The sequence below is a fragment of the Cibotium barometz genome, chromosome 20, assembly GCF_041138505.1.
Source record: "Cibotium barometz isolate CiBa-2024 chromosome 20, ASM4113850v1, whole genome shotgun sequence".
In the NCBI taxonomy this organism is placed as follows: Eukaryota; Viridiplantae; Streptophyta; class Polypodiopsida; order Cyatheales; family Cibotiaceae; genus Cibotium; species Cibotium barometz.
In genome coordinates, this window is record NC_141065.1 from 20,361,344 (window position 1) to 20,370,849 (window position 9,506).

Sequence of the window (9,506 nt, forward strand, 5' to 3'; positions counted from 1 at the left end):
AAGTGGGAGCAAAGGTCTCATCAAAATCAATGCCCTTTTCTTGAGCATAACCCTTTGCAACAACAAGTCTAGCTTTATAGCGATGAACACTGCCATCTGGCTTTCGTTTCAACTTAAAAACCCACTTACATCCAATGGCCTTTTTACCAATAGGCAAATCACACAAAGACCATGTACCATTCTTGATTATAGCATCATATTCACTTTGCATTGCAGCCAACCAATTTTCTGAATTTTGTGCCTCATAATGAAAGAGGTTCTTCCTCTTCACACATACTAGACATAGCCAAAGCATAACAATCTGATGCATAAGAGGCATGCTGAAAACCTGAACGAGTACGACTAGTCATAGGTGCATTAATCTTACTATCACGCAAGGTTTGCACCAGCCATTTAGGCATACCTCTAGCCTGCTCATTTTCAGCCCTATCCTCATGAATTACATCCTGTAAATCTGCATCAGAAATAGGCTGATCTATGATGTCGTTTGAAATCTGCATAGGCTGAATATTTGCCTCATTAGGACTTACATTTGAATTCCCACCTGTAAAGAGAGGCAACAACGTATCAAATACATCCCGTGAACTCACACCTGTCTCTTTGGTACATGATAACAAGGGCTGTACAGCATCTTCCACAAAAACAACATCTCGACTAATCAAGATACGCTTTGACTGCGGATGATACAATCTGTAACCCTTGCTTTTAGCACTGTAACCAACAAAAATGCATTTGACAGCCTTATCATCCAATTTTTGCGTTGTTGCACAGGCACCAAAGCATAGGCCAAGCAACCAAAGACACGCAAGTGACCAATAGAAGGCTTCCTGCCATGCCAAGCTTCGTATGGAGTAATAGACTGCAAGGCCTTAGTGGGACACCTATTGAGTACATATGCAGCACACATGACAGCCTCAAGCCAAAACGCATGTGGCAAAGCTTGGCTCTTGACCATACATCGTGCCATCTCCATAAGTGACCTGTTCTTCCTCTCAGCAATACCATTTTGCTGAGGGGTATACAGCATTGTACATTGGTGTTTTATCCCACGACTAGCCAGAAATGCATCAAACTCTTTAGACATGTACTCCCCCCCTCGATCAGAACGGAGGGTGCCCACATTACAATTAGATACATTTTCAACCATAAGCAAAAATTGTTTGAAGCACAAAAACACTTCGGACTTTGCCTTTAGTGGATACCCATGCATGCCTTGAGTAATCATCAATGAAAGTCACGAAGTACAAGTGTTTACCAAATGACGGGGCATAGGCCCACATACATCACTATGTACAAGTTGCAATTTGCGAGTGGCCTACACAGAACCATCCTTTGGAAACGCAGAATGCTGCATTTTGCCCAAAATACAGCCTTCACAAACATGTTTCAATGGTGCCTCAAGAGGGGGCAATGAAGCAACCATATCAAATTTTTGCAAACGCAACAAACTAGCAAAGTTCAGATGACCAAAACGAGCATGCCATAGTTTTGCATCTGAAACTGCCTTTTCATCAGAAACTGCATTTGCTGAATCTTCCACACACTTGTCATAAGAATTGAGCTTATACAGCCCACGAAACAAGGTGCCAGATGCAATAATCGTATCACCAGAAGTCAAATCATGAATAGTACATCTGTCATCCACAAATTTGACTACAAGTCCAAGTCTAGCAAGCACAGAGACAGACAATAGATTCTTCTTTATCCTTGGCACATACATACATTACAGTCGATGTAATGTATGCGACTAAGGAAAAATCAGCAATAGTCCCCAGTAAAGGCTTGTACGATTCTACTTGCCAGGAACAAGTAACCTTGCCGCATCGAAGGGAGGCTAGCTATACTGATCCAGTATATTTCGGATATACCCTTGGTATAATAGTGACAACCTAATTTGGATTGATTGCGGTTCGGTGAGGTATGCCGGTAGATTCTGCATCTTCTAGCGTTGATACCTTTTTTCGTTTTCGAGAAACAATCCTTTTTAGTATTACAAGAGAGATACGGAGCTAAACATGTCTGGGAATACGGGAGAACGTCCTTTCGCCGACATTATTACTCGTATTTGATATTGGGTCATTCACAGCATTACTATACCCTCCCCGTTTATTGCAGGTTGGCTATTTGTCAGTACAGGTTTAGCTTACGATGTTTCTGGAAGCCCCCGCCCAAACGAATATTTTTCAGAGAGCCGACAAGAAGTTCCTTTAATAACTGGCCGTTTCGATTCGCTGAAACAAGTTGATGCATTTACCAAATCCTTTTAGGAGGTACCAATGGCTCTAGATAAGACTTATCCAATTTTCACTGTTAGATGGTTGGCTGTCCACGGATTAGCTGTACCTACGGTTTTCTTCTTAGGATCCATATCAGCGATGCAATTCATTCAAAGATAGTTTTTACGTGAGCTTGAAAGCGCTGCCATTTGCAGCAGTAAGCATAATTTTACCAATGCAAGAAGTTGCAAACCTACTAATAGGAGAAGAAACAGTGGAAGGGGCTGCCTTACCACTTCTTCTTTGTTGCTGGGCAGCAATAAATGCTTGATCAACTGCACGCTGCCTGGCCCTGTTTTGCCTAGACTGTGCTTCTTGCAAGAGCTTGTTGACTAAAGTATCATACTTGACAGCATCAGGTCTGTCCTCATTAAGAAGTCTCCACGTGGAAGCAAAAGTCTTATATGTCTCAGGTAAAGCATCAAGAACAGTCTGCACAAGAGAATGATATGTCTCCACGTGGAAGCAAAAGTCTGATATGTCTCAGGCAAAGCATCAAGAACAGTCTGAACAAGAGAATGATCAGGAATAATCTCACCTGCAGAAATCAACTGTTCTTTGAGATCTTTAATCTCAGCAAGAAAAACATTCATGTCATCATCTTCTTGCATAATCTTCAATTCTAGCTCTTTACGCAGGTAAGCGATTTTTGCCTCGTTACGACCTGCATACAAACCAGCTAGAATATCCCAAGCCTGTTTTGCTGTTTTAGCTGAACGAATATGTGGGGTGATGTTACGTTTGATAGAAAGTGCAATCAAGGCATGAGCTTGCGCATCTTTACCATCCCAACGAGCTTGTTCAGCAGCAGTGGGTAAAATAGCAGTAACAGTAGAGCTACTAGAACCTGCAACATCCTCAACAGATCCTACATCCACAGAACCTGGACGTACATCCATACCCTGCACAATGTTCCACACTCCTTTTGCAACCAAAACATGCTGCATCATGTATGCCCAAAGTGGGTAGTTGCTGTCTCCATCCAATTTGTCTTCAGCAGACAACATGCGAAATACATCATTGCTGTTATCAGCCATGGCCACTGACTGAAACTGATGCAAAAGCTACCTGTAATGAAGCAAAGACTGAACAAAACAACTTGTGCTATGTAGCACGGTCCACAATAGAGTACGTATGCCTGTTTTGCAGAAAACTGCACTGTCAAAATTTCTGCAGAAAATGACGAAAACACCTGTGCAGAACTTGAAATGCAAAAACGGAGCCCGAAACGACCTCAGATGCAAATTCTGAGAACACCAAGCCCATAGGGCTTGTTTGCAGAGTATAGGGATCTGCAAGCGCTCGTGAAAGCTCACCTCAATCGAAGAACGTGAGTTGGAGGGTGCTGGCGGCGTAGCCCTGGGAGCCGATGCCTGCTCTGATACCAATTGTTGGAATTAGGGTTGCAGGAAAGCACACAAAGCTTGGAGAGAAGAAGCAAGAATGCACACAACACAAAGTGTACTAGGTTGTGTCAATGTACAAAAGATGAGTTAGCCCTAGAAGGATAGGCGTATATACAAGCTGGGGGAAAAAACCTCCTAAAGAGGGAAAAAGTGCCCCGACGGTCCTAAGTGTGTTCACACACATCACTGCCTATATGTATATATGGCAACACTAGCCACTGCTTGGTTTATCACTTCTTGTTGGTTTCTTCACATAGTGGATGCATTGGCCAATAAGGTTGCCTCATTTGAAAAAAATTTAGGGTCTTAGATGGCATAGTACACTTTAGCTCCAAAGATACTTGGGAAACCATTATCCTACCCAAGCAAGAGGGGGGGATTAAACTTCATAGACCCAGAGGTGCAATGTGTAAGGCATTGCCTTGTAAGATGATGTTTGAGGATTTCTTCTTGGCACTACTAAGCCATGGAAATAATTTCTCGTGTTGTAAGCTAGATTTGTACTCCAATTAGAGGAGGCCATTAGATATACAACCCATGTATCTTCTTGGAGGTAGAGCATTAGCCCCCATTCTCCCCCTTGGTTAGATCCATGAGGAGTTCTTGGTCCACATACCTCTACAGTTAGTTGAGGAGGCTAACAGGCAACCCATTCTATGGAATGACTTGATCTTGGATGAGTATGGTAGACCTTCTAGGGAAACTATACATATTTAGGGGGTTGGCTAGGAGACTCTCTTCCCCATAGTGTGCTAAAGAACTAGGTCTGAGCTCTCCATGGCTATAGAGTGTGAAAGTGAAAGTGAGCTATGGTGGCTTAAAGTGAGAGGGGCTCATGATGATGAGTGTGTGTGTCTGTGTGTGTGTGTGCACGCACTAATGAAGCTTTAGACTTAATTTTAGTTATGTTACAAGATTGAGACTTATACTCATAGAAAGACGTGAGAGTTTGCCTCACTTCTCAGTGCTTGAAAATGGCCCCTTTTATATGAGGTGGTACATAGGTTACCTTGGGCTCACTTTACGAGATAACTCCAAGTTGCGCATGTGGGTTCTTGCTAGGTTTGATACAAGTTTGGGCTTACTCATACTCACTACCTACCTTTCTTGTGCTCAGTGGCACCATATTTCTCACCCCCCCCCTTGGTGCCATATTCTTAGGCTACTGCAAGGTGGTTGGATGTGAGGTTTACAAATACTTCATCCCCCCACCCCCCCTTAATGTTAGGTGGTAGGTGGATTGACATTTGGACTTAGACATGGGACATCTTCCCCCTTAGGTGCTTGACTAGCTACTCTCAAGTGGTTAGGAGTGTTTACATTTGCATGACTTTCGCTAGGTGCTCTTTGGTGGCTACTCTTAGGTGGTAAAGGATGCTTACAAACACATAGACTTTCCTACTCATTCGATTAGTTTAGGGTATTGGTTGGTAGCTCATTTGTTTGCCTAGTGTTGTTGCTTGCTTGAGATCTCCTTGATTTTGCTTGATGAAGATCCCTTGCTGCTTCCTTAGCTCTCGGTCTTTTGCTCTTGTCTTTGACTCCAGCTTTTGATTGCTTGTTCTTGCTTGTCTTCGTGTCCACCTTTTGGCGATGTCTTCTTCATTGTGCCTTTGGTGTAGACTTTGCCTTTGCCACTTGTGCTCAATGCTTTTACTTGGTTTTTAGCATGCTTAGAATAGCACTTTGTGCATTAATGCTATTCCTTGTTAGATGTTTTGGGTGTGTATACACATGCGTGTTCCCTTTTGTGCTTGCTCAAGAATTTCCCTCCTTCCAAATGAGTTTTCTCATGCATTTGGTACTTCTTGCCATCATAAGAAGGTCTTACTAACAAGGTGTTGTTTTGCTTTGTTAGTTGTGTGTAATCTCATACAAAGTTGGGAATAAAAAACCTTTGATTTTCTTATAATGATTTGTTGTAGGCTTTATACAAGTGTGATATTCAAGAATGATTATGCAATGATTTGTTAGTCGTGTCTAATCTTGTACAAAGTTGGTAATAAAAAACCTTTGATTTTCTTAGAGTGATTTGTTTTAGGCTTTTTACAAGTGTGATATTCAAGAATGATTATGCCATGAGAGGTATAAAAGAGAGGATTCTAATGCAATGGTGAATAAAAAGAAAATAATTTGAATATATGAAAAATAAAAATATCCCCAAATCTTCTTGGCTCCCTAGACACTCCCAAAAATATGCTATACCATATGTACTGGCTACTCCAACACAAAAATAAACAAATAGCTCTTTTTTTGTTATAAAAAAATCCCCAACACCCACCAGGTGCTAATTAATGCCTATAGCGCCCAAGATTCCAATTTTGGCTTTAATCTTGTGTGATTTTTCCTAATTAGCTATTAATGACAGTGATTAAGAAGCGAGCTGAGACATGAAGGTTGAAACTGAGCTTACAACTAGTGACTAATCTTGTTTGATTTCTACTGACTAGGTACTAAGAGTTGTGATTAAGAAGCAGGCTAAGACGTGGAGGGTGAAATTGAGCTTACAGTGGTGGGTGGCTAGCTTTCTTACTACTGGAGCAGCTCACCCGCCCGATGCACCAAGCTTCGATTTGTGGGCTCTCTAGGTAATAGGCAATCATCCTCTCATGCTAATTTAGGTGATTTTGGAGCAAGTGTCCAGAGAATGAAGCAACTGTGCACTTTGGGATGCAGTACAAAAAATTAGGCAAAATCAGCCAATTGCCTTGCACGAGAGTAAGCACCTAGACATAAGAAAAAGCTTCTTGATGCACTCAGGTAATGGCTAAGAGAACAACCAATGCCAAACTCAAGAGTTTCGGGCCACTCGTTTTGATACAGTGGATAAGGTGAGATTTAGGTGCTTAATGAGAAGTGAGAAGTGATTATTGAAGTGGAGAAGTGAGATTTAGGTGCCTGATGAGAAGTGATTAGTGACTAATGAAGTGGAGATTGAGCTAATAGAATTTGAGAGAGTAATGTGAGCTTGAATGGAGAGCATAACCTTGATCTCAAACCATGTTAAAGAACTTGGATCTAGCATGGCTATGGAGTGTGAGAGTGGAAGTGAGCTATGGTTGCTTAAAGTGAGAGGGGATCATGATGATGAGTATGCGTGTGTCTTGGGCTCACTTTATGGGATAACTCCATCTTGCTCGTGTGGCTAGCTGGTTGGCTAGGTTTGATACATGTTTGGGCTTACTCATACTCACTCCCTACCTTTCCTATGCTCAGTGGCACCACATTTCTCAACAAAGTGCTAGATTGGAAGAGGCTTAAAAGCATCATAGAGGATTGGAGAGGGGTGCTCACATAACATTTGAGAGGCACTAGTCGAACGATTGTGCATGGAGGGGTGCTTACATCACGGAGGATCAGAGAGGGGCACTTACATAACATTTGAAGGGCACTAGTCAAACGATTATACCCATTGATGCTCTAATACCCAACCATTGGATCACAAGGACCTTTTTTGGAAGGGCTTCATCACTCATGGTTTTAAATTTTCTCCAAGACATGTGTACCTCTTCTAGTTATGGCCTTCCCACCACAAGGACCTTCTTTGGAAGGGCTTCATCACTCATGGTTTTAAATTTTCTCTAGGACAGGTGTACCTCTTCAAGTTATGGCCTTCCCACTCCAGGGGGGGATGATGCACCATTATTTTTCTATGTATAGGATTGTTGGTATTTCCAGGGATGTGTTGTGCAAAATATCACTGAGGGCCCAGTGGTGCATCCTGTGAGAGTTGTTTAAAGCATGAAAGTTCTTTTATGTTGATTCAGCCCCAAGGATAATCACAGCTTCTTGGAGCCTTTGGCTGTATGGTGGTTGCCCTATCAAGTACTTGCATTAGGAAGTGGGTGTAGAGGGATGCTACCAACCCAATGAAAAGCATGTCTTTCTTTTATGTTGATTCAGCCCCAAGGATAATCACAGCTTCTTGGAGCCTTTGGCTGTATGGTGGTTTCCCTATCAAGTACTTGCATTAGGAAGTGGGTGTAGAGGGATGCTACCAACCCAATGAAAAGCATGTCTTTCTTCAGTAATACTATATGGAACACTAGGCATCTTGTTCTAGGACACATTCAAAGAGTCCCTACTCTTAGAGCTCATTAGGAGGCTTATGGTATCACACCTAACATTCAAATGACTTTTTAGATAAGGTTGTGGCACTCTTACAAGATGACACATGTATCCTCCTTTATTTGGCTTTCTCTTCTTGGTGGTCTTACCACCAACCACCAGTGGAGATCGGTTGCTGGTGGTCTTGCTACCAAACAACTAGGGGAGATCGGTTGATGTAGTAGTTTAGCATATAACGGAGATGTATAGCAAGAGCTTTAGAGATGGTTTACCATTGCTTATGGGAGTGGAGGGAAGCATAAAGGATTTGGAATGCGGTAGCACATCTCCTTGGAAGGATAAGGAAGGATGCTTGCATTTCTTTTGGTTTTATCATTTGGTCAACATAGTTGGTTCACAATTCACATACAAGGGGAACATCATGGATCTAGTCATTATGATTAGTCAGGGAGTTGTTCAGAAGTGCCATCTTCACGACATGTCAGAGTCAGGATACGTCCCTCCAACATAGAGGTTGTGGAGAATACATGGGAGATTATATGCTAGTACTATAGCCTGGTACATTTAGAAGGCTAGATGCATTGAGGGAAATTGGGTTTATGAGTCACAATGCATTTATAGGATTTGGACACACCCTCATGGCACGGGCTAGAATCCATGGATGCTCGAGGGCTATGGAGAGAAAGTGCGGAAAATTTATGAGAGAGTGGGATTATTGCATCTTCTTCACTCCCACCTCATATGGGACCTTATTGATAGCACAAGGTACTAGGCTCGTTGATATTCCCATCTTGTTTATTGTGAAATCCCCCTCTCGTGTATTTTTAATACTTAATAGAAGTCTCTTTTTTGGAGAAAAAAACATATATATATGGCAATGCTATGGATTGATAATTTGATAGATATTTTAGGAGGAGTAAATATCTTTAATAAGATAGATTTAAAAATTGGATATCATCATGTTCGAAGACAAAGATGTATCAAATATTTATTTTCATACTTAATTTGGTTATTTATGAGTATCTTATAATGTTGTTCGATTGTACTAATGTCATTTCACTGTACTAATGTACCAGCCATGTTCATGATGTTAATGTCTAGAGATTGTTCATGGGCAGATTTGTGGTGGAGTTTATTGATGATATTTTAGTTTACAGTGAGCCTCTACTAAAGTAGGAGCCACACTTGTTTAAAGTAATTGGCTTGCTAAGGGACAGTTTGTTGTTTGCTAATAAAGATAATAGTTTTTCTTGTAAAGAGGAGTATTTGGGACACATAAATCTAGTGCAAGAAGGGAAGATGGATTTAAACAAAGTAACAATAATATTGGCTTGGCTAGTCCTAGAGGACGTTACTTTGCTTAGACGTTTCCTACAATTATCTAGTTTTATTACCTCCTCTACTCCAAAATAGCAACACCATTGACTAACTTGTTGCAAGTTATGACCTTGAATATTCATATGCATCACTTTGGATCATTAACCTGTAAGAGCAACCCACATTTCCATTGAGCCCCCAATGCATTCTAGTTACCAATCTCTATGCAAAATTTAGGACACCATTAGCTTTGGTTCGTGGATTTTACCACACCTTTATCCTGAGATTCTCTTCTACTTAGATAACATTTGTATTAAAATTTTCCCAAACTCTTTTGCTTAGATAACATTTGTATTAAAGTTTTGCCAAACTCTTTTTCTATTGGCTTGAATTATAACTTCTAATATCTTTTCATAACCTTTTAACATTTGTATTAAAA